We start from the raw sequence: 23,214 nt of genomic DNA on the forward strand, positions 1-23,214 counted from the left end.
GAGTATCCGGCGCATTGTTTGAGTTTGTCTCGCCGAAACGACAAATGTAATTTGCAAATACGATATCGAAATAAAATATTAATAAAATTGGGGTGCAACACAAGGACTTCCCAGGAGGTCACCCATCCTAATACTACTCTCGCCCAAGCACACTTAACTTCGGAGTTCTGATGGGATCCGGTGCATTAGTGCTGGTATGATCGCACCCGTTTAATTCATGTTCGCTTAGATCTTTATGAACTATCTTGCTCCCTTCCATTAATTGTTTTAGATTTGCAAAAAATGTGTATGCAGCCTTCTTCCCTTGGTAACCGTGCACAAGCTCCTATGTGAGCGGAGTGTTTGCTTTTCAGATCTGCCGCACCTCCGGATAGATGCAATACTATCGTGGGGCCCACAATGCATGACGAATGCCGAAAGCCCGGTTCTTGCATCGTGGCCATTCAGTAATGACGATCGTGCCGCAAATGGTCCGAGTATCCGACGCATTGTTTCCAGTATCTCCCAGAAACAACAAATGGAATTTGCAAATACAAATCAAAATAAAATATTAATAAAATTGGGGTGCAACACGAGGACTTCCCAGGAGGTCACCCATCCTAATACTACTCTCGCCCAAGCACGCTTAACTTCGGAGTTCTGATGGGATCCGGTGCATTAGTGCTGGTATGATCGCACCCGTTTAATTCATGCTCGCTTGGATCTTTATGCACTATCTTGCTCCCCTCCATTAATTGTTTTAGATTTGAAAAAACTGTGTATGCAGCCTTCCTCCCTTGGTAACCGTGCACAAACTCCTACGTGAGCGGAGTGTTTGCTTTTCAGATCTGCCGCACCCCCTGATAGATGCAATACTATCGCGGGGCCCACAATGCACGACGAATGCCAAAAGCCCAGTTTTTGCACGGTTCCCAATCAGTAATGACAATCGTGCCGCAAATGGTCCGAGTATCCGGCACGTTGTTTGCGTTTGTCTCACCGAAACGACAAATGGAATTTGCAAATACGATATCGAAATAAAATATTAATAAAATTGGGGTGCAACATGAGGACTTCCCCGGAGGTCACCCATCCTAGTACTACTCTCGCCCAAGCACACTTAACTTCGGAGTTCTGATGGGATCCGGTGCATTTGTGCTGGTATGATCGCACCCGTTTAATTCATGCTCGCTTAGATCTTTATGCACTATCTTGCTCCCCTCCATTAATTGTTTTAGATTTGAAAAAACTGTGTATGCAGCCTTCCTCCCTTGGTAACCGTGCACAAGCTCCTACGTGAGCGGAGTGTTTGCTTTTCAGATCTGCCGCACCCCCTGATAGATGCAATACTATCGCGGGGCCCACAATGCACGACGAATGCCAAAAGCCCAGTTTTTGCACGGTTCCCAATCAGTAATGACAATCGTGCCGCAAATGGTCCGAGTATCCGGCACGTTGTTTCCGTTTGTCTCACCGAAACGACAAATGGAATTTGCAAATACGATATCGAAATAAAATATTAATAAAATTGGGGTGCAACATGAGGACTTCCCCGGAGGTCACCCATCCTAGTACTACTCTCGCCCAAGCACACTTAACTTCGGAGTTCTGATGGGATCCGGTGCATTTGTGCTGGTATGATCGCACCCGTTTAATTCATGCTCGCTTAGATCTTTATGCACTATCTTGCTCCCCTCCATTAATTGTTTTAGATTTGAAAAAACTGTGTATGCAGCCTTCCTCCCTTGGTAACCGTGCACAAGCTCCTACGTGAGCGGAGTGTTTGCTTTTCAGATCTGCCGCACCCCCTGATAGATGCAATACTATCGCGGGGCCCACAATGCACGACGAATGCCAAAAGCCCGGTTTTTGCACGGTTCCCATTCAGTAATGACGATCGTGCCGCAAATGGTCCGAGTATCCGGCGCGTTGTTTGCGTTTGTCTCGCCGAAACGACAAATGGAATTTGCAAATACGATATCGAAATAAAATATTAATAAAATTGGGGTGCAACACGAGGACTTCCCAGGAGGTCACACATCCTAGTACTACTCCCGCCCATGCACACTTAACTTCGGAGTTCTGATCCGATGGGATCCGGTGCATTAGTGCTGGTATGATCGCACCCGTTTAATTCATGCTCGCTTAGATCTTTATGCACTATCTTGCTCCCCTCCAATAATTGTTTTAGACTTGAAAAAACTGTGTATGCAGCCTTCCTCCCTTGGTAACCGTGCACAAGCTCCTACGTGAGCAGAGTGTTTGCTTTTCAGATCTGCCGCACCCCCGGATAAATGCAATACTATCGCGGGGCCCACAATGCACGACGAATGCCAAAAGCCTGGTTTTTGCACGGTTCCCATTCACTAATGACGATCGTGCCACAAATGGTCCGAGTATCCGGCGCGTTGTTTGAGTTTGTCTCGCCGAAACGACAAATGTAATTTGCAAATACGATATCGAAATAAAATATTAATAAAATTGGGGTGCAACACAAGGACTTCCCAGGAGGTCACCCATCCTAATACTACTCTCGCCAAAGCACACTTAACTTCGGAGTTCTGATGGGATCCGGTGCATTAGTGCTGGTATGATCGCACCCGTTTAATTCTTGCTCGCTTAGATCTTTATGAACTATCTTGCTCCCTTCCATTAATTGTTTTAGATTTGAAAAAAATGTGTATGCAGCCTTCTTCCCTTGGTAACCGTGCACAAGCTCCTACGTGAGCGGAGTGTTTGCTTTTCAGATCTGCCGCACCTCCGGATAGATGCAATACTATCGTGGGGCCCACAATGTATGACGAATGCCGAAACCCGGTTCTTGCATCGTGGCCATTCAGTAATGACGATCGTGCCGCAAATGGTCCGAGTATCCGACGCATTGTTTCCAGTATCTCCCAGAAACAACAAATGGAATTTGCAAATACAAATCAAAATAAAATATTAATAAAATTGGGGTGCAACACGAGGACTTCCCAGGAGGTCACCCATCCTAGTACTACTCTCGCCCAAGCACGCTTAACTTCGGAGTTCTGATGGGATCCGGTGCATTAGTGCTGGTATGATCGCACCCGTTTAATTCATGCTCGGTTAGATCTTTATGCACTATCTTGCTCCCCTCCATTAATTGTTTTAGACTTGAAAATACTGTGTATGCAGCTTTCCTCCCTTGGTAACCGTGCACAAGCTCCTACGTGAGCAGAGTGTTTGCATTTCAGATCTGCCACACCCCCGGATAGATGCAATACTATCGCGGGGCCCACAATGCACGACGAATGCCAAAAGCCCGGTTTTTGCACGGTTCCCATTCAGTAATGACAATCGTGCCGCAAATGGTCCGAGTATCCGGCACGTTGTTTGCGTTTGTCTCACCGAAACAAATGGAATTTGCAAATACGATATCGAAATAAAATATTAATAAAATTGGGGTGCAACACGAGGACTTCCCCAGAGGTCACCCATCCTAGTACTACTCTCGCCCAAGCACACTTAACTTCGGAGTTCTGATGGGATCCGGTGCATTTGTGCTGGTATGATCGCACCCGTTTAATTCATGCTCGCTTAGATCTTTATGAAATATCTTGCTCCCTTCCATTAATTGTTTTAGATTTGAAAAAAATGTGAATGCAGCTTTCCTCCCTTAGTAACAGTGCACAAGCTCCTACGTGAGCGGAGTGTTTGCTTTTCAGATCTGCCGCACCCCCGGATAGATGCAATACTATCGCGGGGCCCACAATGCACGACGAATGCCAAAAGCCCGGTTTTTGCACGGTTCCCATTCAGTAATGACGATCGTGCCGCAAATGGTCCGAGTATCCGGCGCGTTGTTTGAGTTTGTCTCGCCGAAACGACAAATGGAATTTGCAAATACGATATCAAAATAAAATATTAATAAAATTGGGGTGCAACACGAGGACTTCCCCGGAGGTCACCCATCCTAGTACTACTCTCGCCCAAGCACACTTAACTTCGGAGTTCTGATGGGATCCGGTGCATTTCTGCTGGTATGATCGCACCCGTTTAATTCATGCTCGCTTAGATCTATATGAACTATCTTGCTCCCTTCCATTAATTGTTTTAGATTTGAAAAAAATGTGTATGCAGCCATCCTCCCTTGGTAACCGTGCACAAGCTCCTACGTGAGCAGAGTGTTTGCTTTTCAGATCTGCCGCACCTCTGGATAGATGCAATACTATCACGGGGCCCACAATGCATGACGAATGCCGAAAGCCCGGTTCTTGCATCGTTGCCATTCAGTAATGACGATCGTGCCGCAAATGGTCCGAGTATCCGACGCATTGTTTCCAGTTGTCTCCCAGAAACAACAAATGGAATTTGCAAAAACAAATCAAAATAAAATATTAATAAAATTGGGGTGCAACACGAGGACTTCCCAGGAGGTCACCCATCCTAGTACTACTCTCGCCCAAGCACGCTTAACTTTTGAGTTCTGATGGGATCCGGTGCATTAGTGCTGGTATGATCGCACCCGTTTAATTCATGCTCGCTTAGATCTTTATGCACTATCTTGCTCCCCTCCATTAATTGTTTTACACTTGAATAAACTGTGTATGCAGCCTTCCTCCCTTGGTAACCGTGCACAAGCTCCTACGTGAGCAGAGTGTTTGCTTTTCAGATCTGCCGCACCCCCGGATAGATGCAATACTATCGCGGGGCCCACAATGCACGACGAATGCCAAAAGCCCGGTTTTTTCACGGTTCCCATTCAGTAATGACAATCGTGCCGCAAATGGTCCGAGTATCCGGCGCGTTGTTTGCGTTTGTCTCGCCGAAACGACAAATGGAATTTGCAAATACGATATCGAAATAAAATATTAATAAAATTGGGGTGCAACACGAGGACTTCCCAGGAGGTCACCCATCCTAGTACTACTCTCGCCCATGCACACTTAACTTCGGAGTTTTGATGGGATCCGGTGCATTAGTGCTGGTATGATCGCAGCCGTTTAATTCATGCTCGCTTAGATCTTTATGCACTATCTTGCTCCCCTCCATTAATTGTTTTAGACTTGAAATAACTGTGTATGCAGCCTTCCTCCCTTGGTAACCGTGCACAAGCTCCTACGTGAGCAGAGTGTTTTGCTTTTCAGATCTGCCGCACCCCCGGATAGATGCAATACTATCGCGGGGCCCACAATGCACGACGAATGCCAAAAGCCTGGTTTTTGCACGGTTCCCATTCAGTAATGACGATCGTGCCGCAAATGGTCCGAGTATCCGGCGCGTTGTTTGAGTTTGTCTCGCCGAAACGACAAATGTAATTTGCAAATACGATATCGAAATAAAATATTAATAAAATTGGGGTGCAACACAAGGACTTCCCAGGAGGTCACCCATCCTAATACTACTCTCGCCCAAGCACACTTAACTTCGGAGTTCTGATGGGATCCGGTGCATTAGTGCTGGTATGATCGCACCCGTTTAATTCATGCTCGCTTAGATCTTTATGAACTATCTTGCTCCCTTCCATTAATTGTTTTAGATTTGCAAAAAATGTGTATGCAGCCTTCTTCCCTTGGTAACCGTGCACAAGCTCCTATGTGAGCGGAGTGTTTGCTTTTCAGATCTGCCGCACCTCCGGATAGATGCAATACTATCGTGGGGCCCACAATGCATGACGAATGCCGAAAGCCCGGTTCTTGCATCGTGGCCATTCAGTAATGACGATCGTGCCGCAAATGGTCCGAGTATCCGACGCATTGTTTCCAGTATCTCCCAGAAACAACAAATGGAATTTGCAAATACAAATCAAAATAAAATATTAATAAAATTGGGGTGCAACACGAGGACTTCCCAGGAGGTCACCCATCCTAGTACTACTCTCGCCCAAGCACGCTTAACTTCGGAGTTCTGATGGGATCCGGTGCATTAGTGCTGGTATGATCGCACCCATTTATTTCATGCTCGGTTAGATCTTTATGCACTATCTTGCTCCCCTCCATTAATTGTTTTAGACTTGAAAAAACTGTGTATGCAGCCTTCCTCCCTTGGTAACCGTGCACAAGCTCCTACGTGAGCAGAGTGTTTGCTTTTCAGATCTGCCGCACCCCCTGATAGATGCAATAATATCGCGGGGCCCACAATGCACGATGAATGCCAAAAGCCCGGTTTTTGCACGGTTCCCATTCAGTAATGACAATCGTGCCGCAAATGGTCTGAGTATCCGGCACGTTGTTTGCGTTTGTCTCGCTGAAACGACAAATGGAATTTGCAAATACGATATCGAAATAAAATATTAATAAAACTGGGGTGCAACACGAGGACTTCCCAGGAGGTCACCCATCCTAGTACTACTCTCGCCCAAGCACGCTTAACTTCGGAGTTCTGATGGGATCCTGTGCATTAGTGCTGGTATGATCGCACCCGTTTAATTCATGCTCGCTTGGATCTTTATGCACTATCTTGCTCCCCTCCATTAATTGTTTTAGATTTGAAAAAACTGTGTATGCAGCCTTCCTCCCTTGGTAACCGTGCACAAGCTCCTACGTGAGCGGAGTGTTTGCTTTTCAGATCTGCCGCACCCCCTGATAGATGCAATACTATCGCGGGGCCCACAATGCACGACGAATGCCAAAAGCCCAGTTTTTGCACGGTTCCCAATCAGTAATGACAATCGTGCCGCAAATGGTCCGAGTATCCGGCACGTTGTTTGCGTTTGTCTCACCGAAACGACAAATGGAATTTGCAAATACGATATCGAAATAAAATATTAATAAAATTGGGGTGCAACATGAGGACTTCCCCGGAGGTCACCCATCCTAGTACTACTCTCGCCCAAGCACACTTAACTTCGGAGTTCTCATGGGATCCGGTGCATTTGTGCTGGTATGATCGCACCCGTTTAATTCATGCTCGCTTAGATCTTTATGCACTATCTTGCTCCCCTCCATTAATTGTTTTAGATTTGAAAAAACTGTGTATGCAGCCTTCCTCCCTTGGTAACCGTGCACAAGCTCCTTCGTGAGCGGAGTGTTTGCTTTTCAGATCTGCCGCACCCCCTGATAGATGCAATACTATCGCGGGGCCCACAATGCACGACGAATGCCAAAAGCCCGGTTTTTGCACGGTTCCCATTCAGTAATGACGATCGTGCCGCAAATGGTCCGAGTATCCGGCGCGTTGTTTGCGTTTGTCTCGCCGAAACGACAAATGGAATTTGCAAATACGATATCGAAATAAAATATTAATAAAATTGGGGTGCAACACGAGGACTTCCCAGGAGGTCACACATCCTAGTACTACTCCCGCCCATGCACACTTAACTTCGGAGTTCTGATCCGATGGGATCCGGTGCATTAGTGCTGGTATGATCGCACCCGTTTAATTCATGCTCGCTTAGATCTTTATGCACTATCTTGCTCCCCTCCATTAATTGTTTTAGACTTGAAAAAACTGTGTATGCAGCCTTCCTCCCTTGGTAACCGTGCACAAGCTCCTACGTGAGCAGAGTGTTTGCTTTTCAGATCTGCCGCACCCCCGGATAAATGCAATACTATCGCGGGGCCCACAATGCACGACGAATGCCAAAAGCCTGGTTTTTGCACGGTTCCCATTCAGTAATGACGATCGTGCCACAAATGGTCCGAGTATCCGGCGCGTTGTTTGAGTTTGTCTCGCCGAAACGACAAATGTAATTTGCAAATACGATATCGAAATAAAATATTAATAAAATTGGGGTGCAACACAAGGACTTCCCAGGAGGTCACCCATCCTAATACTACTCTCGCCAAAGCACACTTAACTTCGGAGTTCTGATGGGATCCGGTGCATTAGTGCTGGTATGATCGCACCCGTTTAATTCTTGCTCGCTTAGATCTTTATGAACTATCTTGCTCCCTTCCATTAATTGTTTTAGATTTGAAAAAAATGTGTATGCAGCCTTCTTCTCTTGGTAACCGTGCACAAGCTCCTACGTGAGCGGAGTGTTTGCTTTTCAGATCTGCCGCAACTCCGGATAGATGCAATACTATCGTGGGGCCCACAATGTATGACGAATTCCGAAAGCCCGGTTCTTGCATCGTGGCCATTCAGTAATGACGATCGTGCCGCAAATGGTCCGAGTATCCGACGCATTGTTTCCAGTATCTCCCAGAAACAACAAATGGAATTTGCAAATACAAATCAAAATAAAATATTAATAAAATTGGGGTGCAAGACGAGGACTTCCCAGGAGGTCACCCATCCTAGTACTACTCTCGCCCAAGCACGCTTAACTTCGGAGTTCTGATGGGATCCGGTGCATTAGTGCTGGTATGATCGCACCCGTTTAATTCATGCTCGGTTAGATCTTTATGCACTATCTTGCTCCCCTCCATTAATTGTTTTAGACTTGAAAAAACTGTGTATGCAGCCTTCCTCCCTTGGTAACCGTGCACAAGCTCCTACGTGAGCAGAGTGTTTGCTTTTCAGATCTGCCGCACCCCCTGATAGATGCAATAATATCGCGGGGCCCACAATGCACGATGAATGCCAAAAGCCCGGTTTTTGCACGGTTCCCATTCAGTAATGACAATCGTGCCGCAAATGGTCTGAGTATCCGGCACGTTGTTTGCGTTTGTCTCGCTGAAACGACAAATGGAATTTGCAAATACGATATCGAAATAAAATATTAATAAAACTGGGGTGCAACACGAGGACTTCCCAGGAGGTCACCCATCCTAGTACTACTCTCGCCCAAGCACGCTTAACTTCGGAGTTCTGATGGGATCCTGTGCATTAGTGCTGGTATGATAGCACCCGTTTAATTCATGCTCGCTTAGATCTTTATGCACTATCTTGCTCCCCTCCATTAATTGTTTTAGATTTGAAAAAACTGTGTATGCAGCCTTCCTCCCTTGGTAACCGTGCACAAGCTCCTACGTGAGCGGAGTGTTTGCTTTTCAGATCTGCCGCACCCCCTGATAGATGCAATACTATCGCGGGGCCCACAATGCACGACGAATGCCAAAAGCCCAGTTTTTGCACGGTTCCCAATCAGTAATGACAATCGTGCCGCAAATGGTCCGAGTATCCGGCACGTTGTTTGCGTTTGTCTCACCGAAACGACAAATGGAATTTGCAAATACGATATCGAAATAAAATATTAATAAAATTGGGGTGCAACATGAGGACTTCCCCGGAGGTCACCCATCCTAGTACTACTCTCGCCCAAGCACACTTAACTTCGGAGTTCTCATGGGATCCGGTGCATTTGTGCTGGTATGATCGCACCCGTTTAATTCATGCTCGCATAGATCTTTATGCACTATCTTGCTCCCCTCCATTAATTGTTTTAGATTTGAAAAAACTGTGTATGCAGCCTTCCTCCCTTGGTAACCGTGCACAAGCTCCTTCGTGAGCGGAGTGTTTGCTTTTCAGATCTGCCGCACCCCCTGATAGATGCAATACTATCGCGGGGCCCACAATGCACGACGAATGCCAAAAGCCCGGTTTTTGCACGGTTCCCATTCAGTAATGACGATCGTGCCGCAAATGGTCCGAGTATCCGGCGCGTTGTTTGCGTTTGTCTCGCCGAAACGACAAATGGAATTTGCAAATACGATATCGAAATAAAATATTAATAAAATTGGGGTGCAACACGAGGACTTCCCAGGAGGTCACACATCCTAGTACTACTCCCGCCCATGCACACTTAACTTCGGAGTTCTGATCCGATGGGATCCGGTGCATTAGTGCTGGTATGATCGCACCCGTTTAATTCATGCTCGCTTAGATCTTTATGCACTATCTTGCTCCCCTCCATTAATTGTTTTAGACTTGAAAAAACTGTGTATGCAGCCTTCCTCCCTTGGTAACCGTGCACAAGCTCCTACGTGAGCAGAGTGTTTGCTTTTCAGATCTGCCGCACCCCCGGATAAATGCAATACTATCGCGGGGCCCACAATGCACGACGAATGCCAAAAGCCTGGTTTTTGCACGGTTCCCATTCAGTAATGACGATCGTGCCACAAATGGTCCGAGTATCCGGCGCGTTGTTTGAGTTTGTCTCGCCGAAACGACAAATGTAATTTGCAAATACGATATCGAAATAAAATATTAATAAAATTGGGGTGCAACACAAGGACTTCCCAGGAGGTCACCCATCCTAATACTACTCTCGCCAAAGCACACTTAACTTCGGAGTTCTGATGGGATCCGGTGCATTAGTGCTGGTATGATCGCACCCGTTTAATTCTTGCTCGCTTAGATCTTTATGAACTATCTTGCTCCCTTCCATTAATTGTTTTAGATTTGAAAAAAATGTGTATGCAGCCTTCTTCTCTTGGTAACCGTGCACAAGCTCCTACGTGAGCGGAGTGTTTGCTTTTCAGATCTGCCGCAACTCCGGATAGATGCAATACTATCGTGGGGCCCACAATGTATGACGAATTCCGAAAGCCCGGTTCTTGCATCGTGGCCATTCAGTAATGACGATCGTGCCGCAAATGGTCCGAGTATCCGACGCATTGTTTCCAGTATCTCCCAGAAACAACAAATGGAATTTGCAAATACAAATCAAAATAAAATATTAATAAAATTGGGGTGCAACACGAGGACTTCCCAGGAGGTCACCCATCCTAGTACTACTCTCGCCCAAGCACGCTTAACTTCGGAGTTCTGATGGGATCCGGTGCATTAGTGCTGGTATGATCGCACCCGTTTAATTCATGCTCGGTTAGATCTTTATGCACTATCTTGCTCCCCTCCATTAATTGTTTTAGACTTGAAAAAACTGTGTATGCAGCTTTCCTCCCTTGGTAACCGTGCACAAGCTCCTACGTGAGCAGAGTGTTTGCTTTTCAGATCTGCCGCACCCCCTGATAGATGCAATAATATCGCGGGGCCCACAATGCACGATGAATGCCAAAAGCCCGGTTTTTGCACGGTTCCCATTCAGTAATGACAATCGTGCCGCAAATGGTCTGAGTATCCGGCACGTTGTTTGCGTTTGTCTCGCCGAAACGACAAATGGAATTTGCAAATACGATATCGAAATAAAATATTAATAAAATTGGGGTGCAACACGAGGACTTCCCAGGAGGTCACCCATCCTAGTACTACTCTCGCCCAAGCACGCTTAACTTCGGAGTTCTGATGGGATCCTGTGCATTAGTGCTGGTATGATAGCACCCGTTTAATTCATGCTCGCTTAGATCTTTATGCACTATCTTGCTCCCCTCCATTAATTGTTTTAGATTTGAAAAAACTGTGTATGCAGCCTTCCTCCCTTGGTAACCGTGCACAAGCTCCTACGTGAGCGGAGTGTTTGCTTTTCAGATCTGCCGCACCCCCTGATAGATGCAATACTATCGCAGGGCCCACAATGCACGACGAATGCCAAAAGCCCAGTTTTTGCACGGTTCCCAATCAGTAATGACAATCGTGCCGCAAATGGTCCGAGTATCCGGCACGTTGTTTGCGTTTGTCTCACCGAAACGACAAATGGAATTTGCAAATACGATATCGAAATAAAATATTAATAAAATTGGGGTGCAACATGAGGACTTCCCCGGAGGTCACCCATCCTAGTACTACTCTCGCCCAAGCACACTTAACTTCGGAGTTCTCATGGGATCCGGTGCATTTGTGCTGGTATGATCGCACCCGTTTAATTCATGCTCGCATAGATCTTTATGCACTATCTTGCTCCCCTCCATTAATTGTTTTAGATTTGAAAAAACTGTGTATGCAGCCTTCCTCCCTTGGTAACCGTGCACAAGCTCCTTCGTGAGCGGAGTGTTTGCTTTTCAGATCTGCCGCACCCCCTGATAGATGCAATACTATCGCGGGGCCCACAATGCACGACGAATGCCAAAAGCCCGGTTTTTGCACGGTTCCCATTCAGTAATGACGATCGTGCCGCAAATGGTCCGAGTATCCGGCGCGTTGTTTGCGTTTGTCTCGCCGAAACGACAAATGGAATTTGCAAATACGATATCGAAATAAAATATTAATAAAATTGGGGTGCAACACGAGGACTTCCCAGGAGGTCACACATCCTAGTACTACTCCCGCCCATGCACACTTAACTTCGGAGTTCTGATCCGATGGGATCCGGTGCATTAGTGCTGGTATGATCGCACCCGTTTAATTCATGCTCGCTTAGATCTTTATGCACTATCTTGCTCCCCTCCATTAATTGTTTTAGACTTGAAAAAACTGTGTATGCAGCCTTCCTCCCTTGGTAACCGTGCACAAGCTCCTACGTGAGCAGAGTGTTTGCTTTTCAGATCTGCCGCACCCCCGGATAAATGCAATACTATCGCGGGGCCCACAATGCACGACGAATGCCAAAAGCCTGGTTTTTGCACGGTTCCCATTCAGTAATGACGATCGTGCCACAAATGGTCCGAGTATCCGGCGCGTTGTTTGAGTTTGTCTCGCCGAAACGACAAATGTAATTTGCAAATACGATATCGAAATAAAATATTAATAAAATTGGGGTGCAACACAAGGACTTCCCAGGAGGTCACCCATCCTAATACTACTCTCGCCAAAGCACACTTAACTTCGGAGTTCTGATGGGATCCGGTGCATTAGTGCTGGTATGATCGCACCCGTTTAATTCTTGCTCGCTTAGATCTTTATGAACTATCTTGCTCCCTTCCATTAATTGTTTTAGATTTGAAAAAAATGTGTATGCAGCCTTCTTCTCTTGGTAACCGTGCACAAGCTCCTACGTGAGCGGAGTGTTTGCTTTTCAGATCTGCCGCAACTCCGGATAGATGCAATACTATCGTGGGGCCCACAATGTATGACGAATTCCGAAAGCCCGGTTCTTGCATCGTGGCCATTCAGTAATGACGATCGTGCCGCAAATGGTCCGAGTATCCGACGCATTGTTTCCAGTATCTCCCAGAAACAACAAATGGAATTTGCAAATACAAATCAAAATAAAATATTAATAAAATTGGGGTGCAACACGAGGACTTCCCAGGAGGTCACCCATCCTAGTACTACTCTCGCCCAAGCACGCTTAACTTCGGAGTTCTGATGGGATCCGGTGCATTAGTGCTGGTATGATCGCACCCGTTTAATTCATGCTCGGTTAGATCTTTATGCACTATCTTGCTCCCCTCCATTAATTGTTTTAGACTTGAAAAAACTGTGTATGCAGCTTTCCTCCCTTGGTAACCGTGCACAAGCTCCTACGTGAGCAGAGTGTTTGCTTTTCAGATCTGCCGCACCCCCTGATAGATGCAATAATATCGCGGGGCCCACAATGCACGATGAATGCCAAAAGCCCGGTTTTTGCACGGTTCCCATTCAGTAATGACAATCGTGCCGCAAATGGTCTGAGTATCCGGCACGTTGTTTGCGTTTGTCTCGCCGAAACGACAAATGGAATTTGCAAATACGATATCGAAATAAAATATTAATAAAATTGGGGTGCAACACGAGGACTTCCCAGGAGGTCACCCATCCTAGTACTACTCTCGCCCAAGCACGCTTAACTTCGGAGTTCTGATGGGATCCTGTGCATTAGTGCTGGTATGATAGCACCCGTTTAATTCATGCTCGCTTAGATCTTTATGCACTATCTTGCTCCCCTCCATTAATTGTTTTAGATTTGAAAAAACTGTGTATGCAGCCTTCCTCCCTTGGTAACCGTGCACAAGCTCCTACGTGAGCGGAGTGTTTGCTTTTCAGATCTGCCGCACCCCCTGATAGATGCAATACTATCGCAGGGCCCACAATGCACGACGAATGCCAAAAGCCCAGTTTTTGCACGGTTCCCAATCAGTAATGACAATCGTGCCGCAAATGGTCCGAGTATCCGGCACGTTGTTTGCGTTTGTCTCACCGAAACGACAAATGGAATTTGCAAATACGATATCGAAATAAAATATTAATAAAATTGGGGTGCAACATGAGGACTTCCCCGGAGGTCACCCATCCTAGTACTACTCTCGCCCAAGCACACTTAACTTCGGAGTTCTCATGGGATCCGGTGCATTTGTGCTGGTATGATCGCACCCGTTTAATTCATGCTCGCATAGATCTTTATGCACTATCTTGCTCCCCTCCATTAATTGTTTTAGATTTGAAAAAACTGTGTATGCAGCCTTCCTCCCTTGGTAACCGTGCACAAGCTCCTTCGTGAGCGGAGTGTTTGCTTTTCAGATCTGCCGCACCCCCTGATAGATGCAATACTATCGCGGGGCCCACAATGCACGACGAATGCCAAAAGCCCGGTTTTTGCACGGTTCCCATTCAGTAATGACGATCGTGCCGCAAATGGTCCGAGTATCCGGCGCGTTGTTTGCGTTTGTCTCGCCGAAACGACAAATGGAATTTGCAAATACGATATCGAAATAAAATATTAATAAAATTGGGGTGCAACACGAGGACTTCCCAGGAGGTCACACATCCTAGTACTACTCCCGCCCATGCACACTTAACTTCGGAGTTCTGATCCGATGGGATCCGGTGCATTAGTGCTGGTATGATCGCACCCGTTTAATTCATGCTCGCTTAGATCTTTATGCACTATCTTGCTCCCCTCCATTAATTGTTTTAGACTTGAAAAAACTGTGTATGCAGCCTTCCTCCCTTGGTAACCGTGCACAAGCTCCTACGTGAGCAGAGTGTTTGCTTTTCAGATCTGCCGCACCCCCGGATAAATGCAATACTATCGCGGGGCCCACAATGCACGACGAATGCCAAAAGCCTGGTTTTTGCACGGTTCCCATTCAGTAATGACGATCGTGCCACAAATGGTCCGAGTATCCGGCGCGTTGTTTGAGTTTGTCTCGCCGAAACGACAAATGTAATTTGCAAATACGATATCGAAATAAAATATTAATAAAATTGGGGTGCAACACAAGGACTTCCCAGGAGGTCACCCATCCTAATACTACTCTCGCCAAAGCACACTTAACTTCGGAGTTCTGATGGGATCCGGTGCATTAGTGCTGGTATGATCGCACCCGTTTAATTCTTGCTCGCTTAGATCTTTATGAACTATCTTGCTCCCTTCCATTAATTGTTTTAGATTTGAAAAAAATGTGTATGCAGCCTTCTTCTCTTGGTAACCGTGCACAAGCTCCTACGTGAGCGGAGTGTTTGCTTTTCAGATCTGCCGCAACTCCGGATAGATGCAATACTATCGTGGGGCCCACAATGTATGACGAATTCCGAAAGCCCGGTTCTTGCATCGTGGCCATTCAGTAATGACGATCGTGCCGCAAATGGTCCGAGTATCCGACGCATTGTTTCCAGTATCTCCCAGAAACAACAAATGGAATTTGCAAATACAAATCAAAATAAAATATTAATAAAATTGGGGTGCAACACGAGGACTTCCCAGGAGGTCACCCATCCTAGTACTACTCTCGCCCAAGCACGCTTAACTTCGGAGTTCTGATGGGATCCGGTGCATTAGTGCTGGTATGATCGCACCCGTTTAATTCATGCTCGGTTAGATCTTTATGCACTATCTTGCTCCCCTCCATTAATTGTTTTAGACTTGAAAAAACTGTGTATGCAGCTTTCCTCCCTTGGTAACCGTGCACAAGCTCCTACGTGAGTAGAGTGTTTGCTTTTCAGATCTGCCGCACCCCCTGATAGATGCAATAATATCGCGGGGCCCACAATGCACGATGAATGCCAAAAGCCCGGTTTTTGCACGGTTCCCATTCAGTAATGACAATCGTGCCGCAAATGGTCTGAGTATCCGGCACGTTGTTTGCGTTTGTCTCGCCGAAACGACAAATGGAATTTGCAAATACGATATCGAAATAAAATATTAATAAAATTGGGGTGCAACACGAGGACTTCCCAGGAGGTCACCCATCCTAGTACTACTCTCGCCCAAGCACGCTTAACTTCGGAGTTCTGATGGGATCCTGTGCATTAGTGCTGGTATGATAGCACCCGTTTAATTCATGCTCGCTTAGATCTTTATGCACTATCTTGCTCCCCTCCATTAATTGTTTTAGATTTGAAAAAACTGTGTATGCAGCCTTCCTCCCTTGGTAACCGTGCACAAGCTCCTACGTGAGCGGAGTGTTTGCTTTTCAGATCTGCCTTACCCCCTGATAGATGCAATACTATCGCGGGGCCCACAATGCACGACGAATGCCAAAAGCCCGGTTTTTGCACGGTTCACATTCAGCAATGACAATCGTGCCGCAAATGGTCCGAGTATCCGGCACGTTGTTTGCGTTTGTCTCACCGAAACGACAAATGGAATTTGCAAATACGATATCGAAATAAAATATTAATAAAATTGGGGTGCAACATGAGGACTTCCCCGGAGGTCACCCATCCTAGTACTACTCTCGCCCAAGCACACTTAACTTCGGAGTTCTAATGGGATCCGGTGCATTTGTGCTGGTATGATCGCACCCGTTTAATTCATGCTCGCTTAGATCTTTATGCACTATCTTGCTCCCCTCCATTAATTGTTTTTGATTTGAAAAAACTGTGTTTGCAGCCTTCCTCCCTTGGTAACCGTGCACAAGCTCCTACGTGAGCGGAGTGTTTGCTTTTCAGATCTGCCGCACCCCCTGATAGATGCAATACTATCGCGGGGCCCACAATGCACGACGAATGCCAAAAGCCCGGTTTTTGCACGGTTCCCATTCAGTAATGACGATCGTGCCGCAAATGGTCCGAGTATCCGACGCGTTGTTTGCGTTTGTCTCGCCGAAACGACAAATGGAATTTGCAAATACGATATCGAAATAAAATATTAATAAAATTGGGGTGCAACACGAGGACTTCCCAGGAGGTCACCCATCCTAGTACTACTCCCGCCCATGCACACTTAACTTCGGAGTTCTGATCCGATGGGATCCGGTGCATTAGTGCTGGTATGATCGCACCCGTTTAATTCATGCTCGCTTAGATCTTTATGCACTATCTTGCCCCCCTCCATTAATTGTTTTAGACTTGAAAAAACTGTGTATGCAGCCTTCCTCCCTTGGTAACCGTGCACAAGCTCCTACGTGAGCAGAGTGTTTGCTTTTCAGATCTACCGCACCCCCGGATAGATGCAATACTATCGCGGGGCCCACAATGCACGACGAATGCCAAAAGCCCGGTTTTTGCACGGTTCCCAATCAGTAATGACAATCGTGCCGCAAATGGTCCGAGTATCCGGCACGTTGTTTGCGTTTGTCTCACCGAAACGACAAATGGAATTTGCAAATACGATATCGAAATAAAATATTAATAAAATTGGGGTGCAACATGAGGACTTCCCCGGAGGTCACCCATCCTAGTACTACTCTCGCCCAAGCACACTTAACTTCGGAGTTCTGATGGGATCCGGTGCATTTGTGCTGGTATGATCGCACCCGTTTAATTCATGCTCGCTTAGATCTTTATGCACTATCTTGCTCCCCTCCATTAATTGTTTTAGATTTGAAAAAACTGTGTATGCAGCCTTCCTCCCTTGGTAACCGTGCACAAGCTCCTACGTGAGCGGAGTGTTTGCTTTTCAGATCTGCCGCACCCCCTGATAGATGCAATACTATCGCGGGGCCCACAATGCACGACGAATGCCAAAAGCCCGGTTTTTGCACGGTTCCCATTCAGTAATGACGATCGTGCCGCAAATGGTCCGAGTATCCGGCGCGTTGTTTGCGTTTGTCTCGCCGAAACGACAAATGGAATTTGCAAATACGATATCGAAATAAAATATAAATAAAATTGGGGTGCAACACGAGGACTTCCCAGGAGGTCACACATCCTAGTACTACTCCCGCCCATGCACACTTAACTTCGGAGTTCTGATCCGATGGGATCCGGTGCATTAGTGCTGGTATGATCGCACCCGTTTAATTCATGCTCGCTTAGATCTTTATGCACTATCTTGCTCCCCTCCATTAATTGTTTTAGACTTGAAAAAACTGTGTATGCAGCCTTCCTCCCTTGGTAACCGTGCACAAGCTCCTACGTGAGCAGAGTGTTTGCTTTTCCGATCTGCCGCACCCCCGGATAAATGCAATACTATCGCGGGGCCCACAATGCACGACGAATGCCAAAAGCCTGGTTTTTGCACGGTTCCCATTCAGTAATGACGATCGTGCCACAAATGGTCCGAGTATCCGGCGCGTTGTTTGAGTTTGTCTCGCCGAAACGACAAATGTAATTTGCAAATACGATATCGAAATAAAATATTAATAAAATTGGGGTGCAACACAAGGACTTCCCAGGAGGTCACCCATCCTAATACTACTCTCGCCAAAGCACACTTAACTTCGGAGTTCTGATGGGATCCGATGCATTAGTGCTGGTATGATCGCACCCGTTTAATTCTTGCTCGCTTAGATCTTTATGAACTATCTTGCTCCGTTCCATTAATTGTTTTAGATTTGAAAAAAATGTGTATGCAGCCTTCTTCGCTTGGTAACCGTGCACAAGCTCCTACGTGAGCGGAGTGTTTGCTTTTCAGATCTGCCGCACCTCCGGATAGATGCAATACTATCGCGGGGCCCACAATGCATGACGAATGCCGAAAGCCCGGTTCTTGCATCGTGGCCATTCAGTAATGACGATCGTGCCGCAAATGGTCCGAGTATCCGACGCATTGTTTCCAGTATCTCCCAGAAACAACAAATGGAATTTGCAAATACAAATCAAAATAAAATATTAATAAAATTGGGGTGCAACACGAGGACTTCCCAGGAGGTCACCCATCCTAGTACTACTCTCGCCCAAGCACGCTTAACTTCGGAGTTCTGATGGGATCCGGTGCATTAGTGCTGGTATGATCGCACCCGTTTAATTCATGCTCGGTTAGAACTTTATGCACTATCTTGCTCCCCTCCATTAATTGTTTTAGACTTGAAAAAACTGTGTATGCAGCCTTCCTCCCTTGGTAACCGTGCACAAGCTCCTACGTGAGCAGAGTGTTTGCTTTTCAGATCTACCGCACCCCCGGATAGATGCAATACTATCGCGGGGCCCACAATGCACGACGAATGCCAAAAGCCCGGTTTTTGCACGGTTCCCATTCAGTAATGACGATCGTGCCGCAAATGGTCCGAGTATCCGGCGCGTTGTTTGAGTTTGTCTCGCCGAAACGACAAATGGAATTTGCAAATACGATATCGAAATAAAATATTAATAAAATTCGGGTGCAACACAAGGATTTCCCAGGAGGTCACCCATCCTAATACTACTCTCGCCCAAGCACACTTCACTTCGGAGTTCTGATGGGATCCGGTGCGTTAGTGCTGGTATGATCGCACCCGTTTATTTCATGCTCGCTTAGATCTTTATGAACTATCTTGCTCCCTTCCATTAATTGTTTTAGATTTGAAAAAAATGTGTATGCAGCCTTCTTCCCTTGGTAACCGTGCACAAGCTCCTACGTGAGCAGAGTGTTTGCTTTTCAGATCTGCCGCACCCCCGGATAGATGCAATACTATCGCGGGGCCCACAATGCACGACGAATGCCAAAAGCCCGGTTTTTTCACGGTTCCCATTCAGTAATGACAATCGTGCCGCAAATGGTCCGAGTATCCGGCGCGTTGTTTGCGTTTGTCTCGCCGAAACGACAAATGGAATTTGCAAATACGATATCGAAATAAAATATTAAAAAAATTGGGGTGCAACACGAGGACTTCCCAGGAGGTCACCCATCCTAGTACTACTCTCGCCCATGCACACTTAACTTCGGAGTTTTGATGGGATCCGGTGCATTAGTGCTGGTATGATCGCACCCGTTTAATTCATGCTCGCTTAGATCTTTATGCACTATCTTGCTCCCCTCCATTAATTGTTTTAGACTTGAAAAAACTGTGTATGCAGCCTTCCTCCCTTGGTAACCGTGCACAAGCTCCTACGTGAGCAGAGTGTTTTGCTTTTCAGATCTGCCGCACCCCCGGATAGATGCAATACTATCGCGGGGCCCACAATGCACGACGAATGCCAAAAGCCTGGTTTTTGCACGGTTCCCATTCAGTAATGACGATCGTGCCGCAAATGGTCCGAGTATCCGGCGCGTTGTTTGAGTTTGTCTCGCCGAAACGACAAATGTAATTTGCAAATACGATATCGAAATAAAATATTAATAAAATTGGGGTGCAACACAAGGACTTCCCAGAAGGTCACCCATCCTAATACTACTCTCGCCCAAGCATACTTAACTTCGGAGTTCTGATGGGATCCGGTGCATTAGTGCTGGTATGATCGCACCCGTTTAATTAATGCTCGCTTAGATCTTTATGAACTATCTTGCTCCCTTCCATTAATTGTTTTAGATTTGAAAAAAATGTGTATGCAGCCTTCTTCCCTTGGTAACCGTGCACAAGCTCCTATGTGAGCGGAGTGTTTGATTTTCAAATCTGCCGCACCTCCGGATAGATGCAATACTATCGCGGGGCCCACAATGCATGACGAATGCCGAAAGCCCGGTTCTTGCATCGTGGCCATTCAGTAATGACGATCGTGCCGCAAATGGTCCGTGTATCCGACGCATTGTTTCCAGTATCTCCCAGAAACAACAAATGGAATTTGCAAATACAAATCAAAATAAAATATTAATAAAATTGGGGTGCAACACGAGGACTTCCCAGGAGGTCACCCATCCTAGTACTACTCTCGCCCAAGCACGCTTAACTTCGGAGTTCTGATGGGATCCGGTGCATTAGTGCTGGTTTGATCGCACCCGTTTAATTCATGCTCGGTTAGATCTTTATGCACTATCTTGCTCCCCTCCATTAATTGTTTTAGACTTGAAAAAACTGTGTATGCAGCCTTCCTCCCTTGGTAACCGTGCACAAGCTCCTACGTGAGCAGAGTGTTTGCTTTTCAGATCTGCCGCACCCCCTGATAGATGCAATAATATCGCGGGGCCCACAATGCACGATGAATGCCAAAAGCCCGGTTTTTGCACGGTTCCCATTCAGTAATGACAATCGTGCCGCAAATGGTCTGAGTATCCGGCACGTTGTTTGCGTTTGTCTCGCCGAAACGACAAATGGAATTTGCAAATACGATATCGAAATAAAATATTAATAAAATTGGGGTGCAACACGAGGACTTCCCAGGAGGTCACCCATCCTAGTACTACTCTCGCCCAAGCACGCTTAACTTCGGAGTTCTGATGGGATCCTGTGCATTAGTGCTGGTATGATCGCAACCATTTAATTCATGCTCGCTTAGATCTTTATGCACTATCTTGCTCCCCTCCATTAATTGTTTTAGATTTGAAAAAACTGTGTATGCAGCCTTCCTCCCTTGGTAACCGTGCACAAGCTCCTACGTGAGCGGAGTGTTTGCTTTTCAGATCTGCCGCACCCCCTGATAGATGCAATACTATCGCGGGGCCCACAATGCACGACGAATGCGAAAAGCCCGGTTTTTGCACGGTTCCCATTCAGTAATGACAATCGTGCCGCAAATGGTCCGAGTATCCGGCACGTTGTTTGCGTTTGTCTCACCGAAACGACAAATGGAATTTGCAAATACGATATCGAAATAAAATATTAATAAAATTGGGGTGCAACATGAGGACTTCCCCGGAGGTCACCCATCCTAGTACTACTCTCGCCCAAGCACACTTAACTTCGGAGTTCTGATGGGATCCGGTGCATTTGTGCTGGTATGATCGCACCCGTTTAATTCATGCTCGCTTAGATCTTTATGCACTATCTTGCTCCCCTCCATTAATTGTTTTAGATTTGAAAAAACTGTGTATGCAGCCTTCCTCCCTTGGTAACCGTGCACAAGCTCCTACGTGAGCGGAGTGTTTGCTTTTCAGATCTGCCGCACCCCCTGATAGATGCAATACTATCGCGGGGCCCACAATGCACGACGAATGCCAAAAGCCCGGTTTTTGCACGGTTCCCATTCAGTAATGACGATCGTGCCGCAAATGGTCCGAGTATCTGGCGCGTTGTTTGCGTTTGTCTCGCCGAAACGACAAATGGAATTTGCAAATACGATATCGAAATAAAATATTAATAAAATTGGGGTGCAACACGAGGACTTCCCAGGAGGTCACCCATCCTAGTACTACTCCCGCCCATGCACACTTAACTTCGGAGTTCTGATCCGATGGGATCCGGTGCATTAGTGCTGGTATGATCGCACCTGTTTAATTCATGCTCGCTTAGATCTTTATGCACTATCTTGCTCCCCTCCATTAATTGTTTTAGACTTGAAAAAACTGTGTATGCAGCCTTCCTCCCTTGGTAACCGTGCACAAGCTCCTACGTGAGCAGAGTGTTTGCTTTTCAGATCTGCCGCACCCCCGGATAGATGCAATACTATCGCGGGGCCCACAATGCACGACGAATGCCAAAAGCCTGCTTTTTGCACGGTTCCCATTCAGTAATGACGATCGTGCCGCAAATGGTCCGAGTATCCGGCACGTTGTTTGCGTTTGTCTCACCGAAACGACAAATGGAATTTGCAAATACGATATCGAAATAAAATATTAATAAAATTGGGGTGCAACATGAGGACTTCCCCGGAGGTCACCCATCCTAGTACTACTCTCGCCCAAGCACACTTAACTTCGGAGTTCTGATGGGATCCGGTGCATTAGTGCTGGTATGATCGCACCCGTTTAATTCATGCTCGCTTAGATCTTTATGAACTATCTTGCTCCCTTCCATTAATTGTTTTAGATTTGAAAAAAATGTGTATGCAGCCTTCTTCCCTTGGTAACCGTGCACAAGCTCCTACGTGAGCGGAGTGTTTGCTTTTCAGATCTGCCGCACCTCCGGATAGATGCAATACTATCACGGGGCCCACAATGCACGACGAATGCCGAAAGCCCGGTTCTTGCATCGTTGCCATTCAGTAATGACAATCGTGCCGCAAATGGTCCGAGTATCCGGCACGTTGTTTGTGTTTGTCTCACCGAAACGACAAATGGAATTTGCAAATACGATATCGAAATAAAATATTAATAAAATTGGGGTGCAACACGAGGACTTCCCAGGAGGTCACCCATCCTAGTACTACTCTTGCCCAAGCACGCTTAACTTCGGAGTTCTGATGGGATCCGGTGCATTAGTGCTGGTATGATCGCACCCGTTTAATTCATGCTCGCTTAGATCTTTATGCACTATCTTGCTCCCCTCCATTAATTGTTTTAGACTTGAAAAAACTGTGTATGCAGCCTTCCTCCCTTGGTAACCGTGCACAAGCTCCTACGTGAGCAGAGTGTTTGCATTTCAGATCTGCCGCACCCCCGGATAGATGCAATACTATCGCGGGGCCCACAATGCACGACGAATGCCAAAAGCCCGGTTTTTACACGGTTCCCAT

The 23,214-nt window shown here is 46.5% G+C and overlaps 42 non-coding genes and 7 pseudogenes across 42 annotated transcripts; all 49 read right to left on the reverse strand.

Moving 5' to 3' along the window:
• Positions 1-89: 89 nt before the first annotated feature.
• Positions 90-208, reverse strand: LOC148794875 (5S ribosomal RNA). The gene has a single exon (XR_016073382.1). It is a non-coding gene; the product is annotated as a 5S ribosomal RNA (ribosomal RNA).
• Positions 209-561: 353 nt separating this feature from the next.
• LOC148794876 (5S ribosomal RNA) lies at positions 562-680 on the reverse strand. The gene has a single exon (XR_016071469.1). It is a non-coding gene; the product is annotated as a 5S ribosomal RNA (ribosomal RNA).
• Positions 681-1,035: 355 nt separating this feature from the next.
• Positions 1,036-1,154, reverse strand: LOC148794877 (5S ribosomal RNA). Its single transcript, XR_016073681.1, has one exon. It is a non-coding gene; the product is annotated as a 5S ribosomal RNA (ribosomal RNA).
• A 355-nt stretch (positions 1,155-1,509) lies between these two features.
• LOC148794878 (5S ribosomal RNA) lies at positions 1,510-1,628 on the reverse strand. The gene has a single exon (XR_016073682.1). It is a non-coding gene; the product is annotated as a 5S ribosomal RNA (ribosomal RNA).
• Positions 1,629-1,983: 355 nt separating this feature from the next.
• LOC148794879 (5S ribosomal RNA) lies at positions 1,984-2,107 on the reverse strand (annotated as a pseudogene).
• A 355-nt stretch (positions 2,108-2,462) lies between these two features.
• LOC148794880 (5S ribosomal RNA) lies at positions 2,463-2,581 on the reverse strand. The gene has a single exon (XR_016069788.1). It is a non-coding gene; the product is annotated as a 5S ribosomal RNA (ribosomal RNA).
• A 352-nt stretch (positions 2,582-2,933) lies between these two features.
• On the reverse strand, positions 2,934-3,052 carry LOC148794881 (5S ribosomal RNA). The gene has a single exon (XR_016071488.1). It is a non-coding gene; the product is annotated as a 5S ribosomal RNA (ribosomal RNA).
• Positions 3,053-3,404: 352 nt separating this feature from the next.
• Positions 3,405-3,523, reverse strand: LOC148794882 (5S ribosomal RNA). Its single transcript, XR_016071229.1, has one exon. It is a non-coding gene; the product is annotated as a 5S ribosomal RNA (ribosomal RNA).
• A 355-nt stretch (positions 3,524-3,878) lies between these two features.
• On the reverse strand, positions 3,879-3,997 carry LOC148794883 (5S ribosomal RNA). The gene has a single exon (XR_016072972.1). It is a non-coding gene; the product is annotated as a 5S ribosomal RNA (ribosomal RNA).
• Positions 3,998-4,351: 354 nt separating this feature from the next.
• Positions 4,352-4,470, reverse strand: LOC148794884 (5S ribosomal RNA). Its single transcript, XR_016075186.1, has one exon. It is a non-coding gene; the product is annotated as a 5S ribosomal RNA (ribosomal RNA).
• Positions 4,471-4,825: 355 nt separating this feature from the next.
• On the reverse strand, positions 4,826-4,944 carry LOC148794885 (5S ribosomal RNA). The gene has a single exon (XR_016070109.1). It is a non-coding gene; the product is annotated as a 5S ribosomal RNA (ribosomal RNA).
• A 356-nt stretch (positions 4,945-5,300) lies between these two features.
• LOC148794886 (5S ribosomal RNA) lies at positions 5,301-5,419 on the reverse strand. Its single transcript, XR_016073383.1, has one exon. It is a non-coding gene; the product is annotated as a 5S ribosomal RNA (ribosomal RNA).
• Positions 5,420-5,772: 353 nt separating this feature from the next.
• On the reverse strand, positions 5,773-5,891 carry LOC148794887 (5S ribosomal RNA). Its single transcript, XR_016071499.1, has one exon. It is a non-coding gene; the product is annotated as a 5S ribosomal RNA (ribosomal RNA).
• Positions 5,892-6,246: 355 nt separating this feature from the next.
• On the reverse strand, positions 6,247-6,365 carry LOC148794888 (5S ribosomal RNA). Its single transcript, XR_016072709.1, has one exon. It is a non-coding gene; the product is annotated as a 5S ribosomal RNA (ribosomal RNA).
• A 355-nt stretch (positions 6,366-6,720) lies between these two features.
• LOC148794889 (5S ribosomal RNA) lies at positions 6,721-6,839 on the reverse strand. The gene has a single exon (XR_016075516.1). It is a non-coding gene; the product is annotated as a 5S ribosomal RNA (ribosomal RNA).
• Positions 6,840-7,194: 355 nt separating this feature from the next.
• Positions 7,195-7,318, reverse strand: LOC148794890 (5S ribosomal RNA; annotated as a pseudogene).
• A 355-nt stretch (positions 7,319-7,673) lies between these two features.
• LOC148794891 (5S ribosomal RNA) lies at positions 7,674-7,792 on the reverse strand. The gene has a single exon (XR_016069789.1). It is a non-coding gene; the product is annotated as a 5S ribosomal RNA (ribosomal RNA).
• A 353-nt stretch (positions 7,793-8,145) lies between these two features.
• On the reverse strand, positions 8,146-8,264 carry LOC148794892 (5S ribosomal RNA). Its single transcript, XR_016071700.1, has one exon. It is a non-coding gene; the product is annotated as a 5S ribosomal RNA (ribosomal RNA).
• A 355-nt stretch (positions 8,265-8,619) lies between these two features.
• On the reverse strand, positions 8,620-8,738 carry LOC148794893 (5S ribosomal RNA). The gene has a single exon (XR_016075309.1). It is a non-coding gene; the product is annotated as a 5S ribosomal RNA (ribosomal RNA).
• Positions 8,739-9,093: 355 nt separating this feature from the next.
• On the reverse strand, positions 9,094-9,212 carry LOC148794894 (5S ribosomal RNA). The gene has a single exon (XR_016075517.1). It is a non-coding gene; the product is annotated as a 5S ribosomal RNA (ribosomal RNA).
• A 355-nt stretch (positions 9,213-9,567) lies between these two features.
• Positions 9,568-9,691, reverse strand: LOC148794895 (5S ribosomal RNA; annotated as a pseudogene).
• Positions 9,692-10,046: 355 nt separating this feature from the next.
• Positions 10,047-10,165, reverse strand: LOC148794896 (5S ribosomal RNA). The gene has a single exon (XR_016069790.1). It is a non-coding gene; the product is annotated as a 5S ribosomal RNA (ribosomal RNA).
• Positions 10,166-10,518: 353 nt separating this feature from the next.
• LOC148794897 (5S ribosomal RNA) lies at positions 10,519-10,637 on the reverse strand. Its single transcript, XR_016071510.1, has one exon. It is a non-coding gene; the product is annotated as a 5S ribosomal RNA (ribosomal RNA).
• Positions 10,638-10,992: 355 nt separating this feature from the next.
• Positions 10,993-11,111, reverse strand: LOC148794898 (5S ribosomal RNA). Its single transcript, XR_016075310.1, has one exon. It is a non-coding gene; the product is annotated as a 5S ribosomal RNA (ribosomal RNA).
• Positions 11,112-11,466: 355 nt separating this feature from the next.
• Positions 11,467-11,585, reverse strand: LOC148794899 (5S ribosomal RNA). Its single transcript, XR_016075519.1, has one exon. It is a non-coding gene; the product is annotated as a 5S ribosomal RNA (ribosomal RNA).
• Positions 11,586-11,940: 355 nt separating this feature from the next.
• LOC148794900 (5S ribosomal RNA) lies at positions 11,941-12,064 on the reverse strand (annotated as a pseudogene).
• Positions 12,065-12,419: 355 nt separating this feature from the next.
• On the reverse strand, positions 12,420-12,538 carry LOC148794901 (5S ribosomal RNA). Its single transcript, XR_016069791.1, has one exon. It is a non-coding gene; the product is annotated as a 5S ribosomal RNA (ribosomal RNA).
• Positions 12,539-12,891: 353 nt separating this feature from the next.
• LOC148794902 (5S ribosomal RNA) lies at positions 12,892-13,010 on the reverse strand. The gene has a single exon (XR_016071521.1). It is a non-coding gene; the product is annotated as a 5S ribosomal RNA (ribosomal RNA).
• A 355-nt stretch (positions 13,011-13,365) lies between these two features.
• Positions 13,366-13,484, reverse strand: LOC148794903 (5S ribosomal RNA). Its single transcript, XR_016075311.1, has one exon. It is a non-coding gene; the product is annotated as a 5S ribosomal RNA (ribosomal RNA).
• A 355-nt stretch (positions 13,485-13,839) lies between these two features.
• LOC148794904 (5S ribosomal RNA) lies at positions 13,840-13,958 on the reverse strand. Its single transcript, XR_016075520.1, has one exon. It is a non-coding gene; the product is annotated as a 5S ribosomal RNA (ribosomal RNA).
• A 355-nt stretch (positions 13,959-14,313) lies between these two features.
• Positions 14,314-14,437, reverse strand: LOC148794905 (5S ribosomal RNA; annotated as a pseudogene).
• A 355-nt stretch (positions 14,438-14,792) lies between these two features.
• On the reverse strand, positions 14,793-14,911 carry LOC148794906 (5S ribosomal RNA). The gene has a single exon (XR_016069793.1). It is a non-coding gene; the product is annotated as a 5S ribosomal RNA (ribosomal RNA).
• Positions 14,912-15,264: 353 nt separating this feature from the next.
• LOC148794907 (5S ribosomal RNA) lies at positions 15,265-15,383 on the reverse strand. The gene has a single exon (XR_016071532.1). It is a non-coding gene; the product is annotated as a 5S ribosomal RNA (ribosomal RNA).
• Positions 15,384-15,738: 355 nt separating this feature from the next.
• On the reverse strand, positions 15,739-15,857 carry LOC148794908 (5S ribosomal RNA). The gene has a single exon (XR_016075312.1). It is a non-coding gene; the product is annotated as a 5S ribosomal RNA (ribosomal RNA).
• Positions 15,858-16,212: 355 nt separating this feature from the next.
• On the reverse strand, positions 16,213-16,331 carry LOC148794909 (5S ribosomal RNA). Its single transcript, XR_016074866.1, has one exon. It is a non-coding gene; the product is annotated as a 5S ribosomal RNA (ribosomal RNA).
• Positions 16,332-16,686: 355 nt separating this feature from the next.
• Positions 16,687-16,810, reverse strand: LOC148794910 (5S ribosomal RNA). The gene has a single exon (XR_016069141.1). It is a non-coding gene; the product is annotated as a 5S ribosomal RNA (ribosomal RNA).
• Positions 16,811-17,165: 355 nt separating this feature from the next.
• LOC148794911 (5S ribosomal RNA) lies at positions 17,166-17,284 on the reverse strand. Its single transcript, XR_016073683.1, has one exon. It is a non-coding gene; the product is annotated as a 5S ribosomal RNA (ribosomal RNA).
• Positions 17,285-17,639: 355 nt separating this feature from the next.
• Positions 17,640-17,763, reverse strand: LOC148794912 (5S ribosomal RNA; annotated as a pseudogene).
• Positions 17,764-18,118: 355 nt separating this feature from the next.
• LOC148794913 (5S ribosomal RNA) lies at positions 18,119-18,237 on the reverse strand (annotated as a pseudogene).
• A 353-nt stretch (positions 18,238-18,590) lies between these two features.
• LOC148794914 (5S ribosomal RNA) lies at positions 18,591-18,709 on the reverse strand. The gene has a single exon (XR_016071543.1). It is a non-coding gene; the product is annotated as a 5S ribosomal RNA (ribosomal RNA).
• A 355-nt stretch (positions 18,710-19,064) lies between these two features.
• LOC148794915 (5S ribosomal RNA) lies at positions 19,065-19,183 on the reverse strand. Its single transcript, XR_016075789.1, has one exon. It is a non-coding gene; the product is annotated as a 5S ribosomal RNA (ribosomal RNA).
• A 355-nt stretch (positions 19,184-19,538) lies between these two features.
• LOC148794916 (5S ribosomal RNA) lies at positions 19,539-19,657 on the reverse strand. The gene has a single exon (XR_016075279.1). It is a non-coding gene; the product is annotated as a 5S ribosomal RNA (ribosomal RNA).
• Positions 19,658-20,013: 356 nt separating this feature from the next.
• On the reverse strand, positions 20,014-20,132 carry LOC148794917 (5S ribosomal RNA). The gene has a single exon (XR_016069192.1). It is a non-coding gene; the product is annotated as a 5S ribosomal RNA (ribosomal RNA).
• A 353-nt stretch (positions 20,133-20,485) lies between these two features.
• LOC148794918 (5S ribosomal RNA) lies at positions 20,486-20,604 on the reverse strand. The gene has a single exon (XR_016071767.1). It is a non-coding gene; the product is annotated as a 5S ribosomal RNA (ribosomal RNA).
• A 355-nt stretch (positions 20,605-20,959) lies between these two features.
• Positions 20,960-21,078, reverse strand: LOC148794919 (5S ribosomal RNA). Its single transcript, XR_016075019.1, has one exon. It is a non-coding gene; the product is annotated as a 5S ribosomal RNA (ribosomal RNA).
• A 355-nt stretch (positions 21,079-21,433) lies between these two features.
• LOC148794920 (5S ribosomal RNA) lies at positions 21,434-21,552 on the reverse strand. Its single transcript, XR_016073685.1, has one exon. It is a non-coding gene; the product is annotated as a 5S ribosomal RNA (ribosomal RNA).
• Positions 21,553-21,907: 355 nt separating this feature from the next.
• LOC148794921 (5S ribosomal RNA) lies at positions 21,908-22,031 on the reverse strand. Its single transcript, XR_016070458.1, has one exon. It is a non-coding gene; the product is annotated as a 5S ribosomal RNA (ribosomal RNA).
• Positions 22,032-22,386: 355 nt separating this feature from the next.
• On the reverse strand, positions 22,387-22,505 carry LOC148794922 (5S ribosomal RNA). Its single transcript, XR_016075614.1, has one exon. It is a non-coding gene; the product is annotated as a 5S ribosomal RNA (ribosomal RNA).
• Positions 22,506-22,860: 355 nt separating this feature from the next.
• LOC148794923 (5S ribosomal RNA) lies at positions 22,861-22,979 on the reverse strand. The gene has a single exon (XR_016072149.1). It is a non-coding gene; the product is annotated as a 5S ribosomal RNA (ribosomal RNA).
• Positions 22,980-23,214: the final 235 nt, after the last annotated feature.

Source organism: Nelumbo nucifera, chromosome 4 (genome assembly GCF_055504915.1).
Source record: "Nelumbo nucifera cultivar China Antique chromosome 4, China Antique-T2T, whole genome shotgun sequence".
Lineage (NCBI taxonomy): Eukaryota > Viridiplantae > Streptophyta > Magnoliopsida > Proteales > Nelumbonaceae > Nelumbo > Nelumbo nucifera.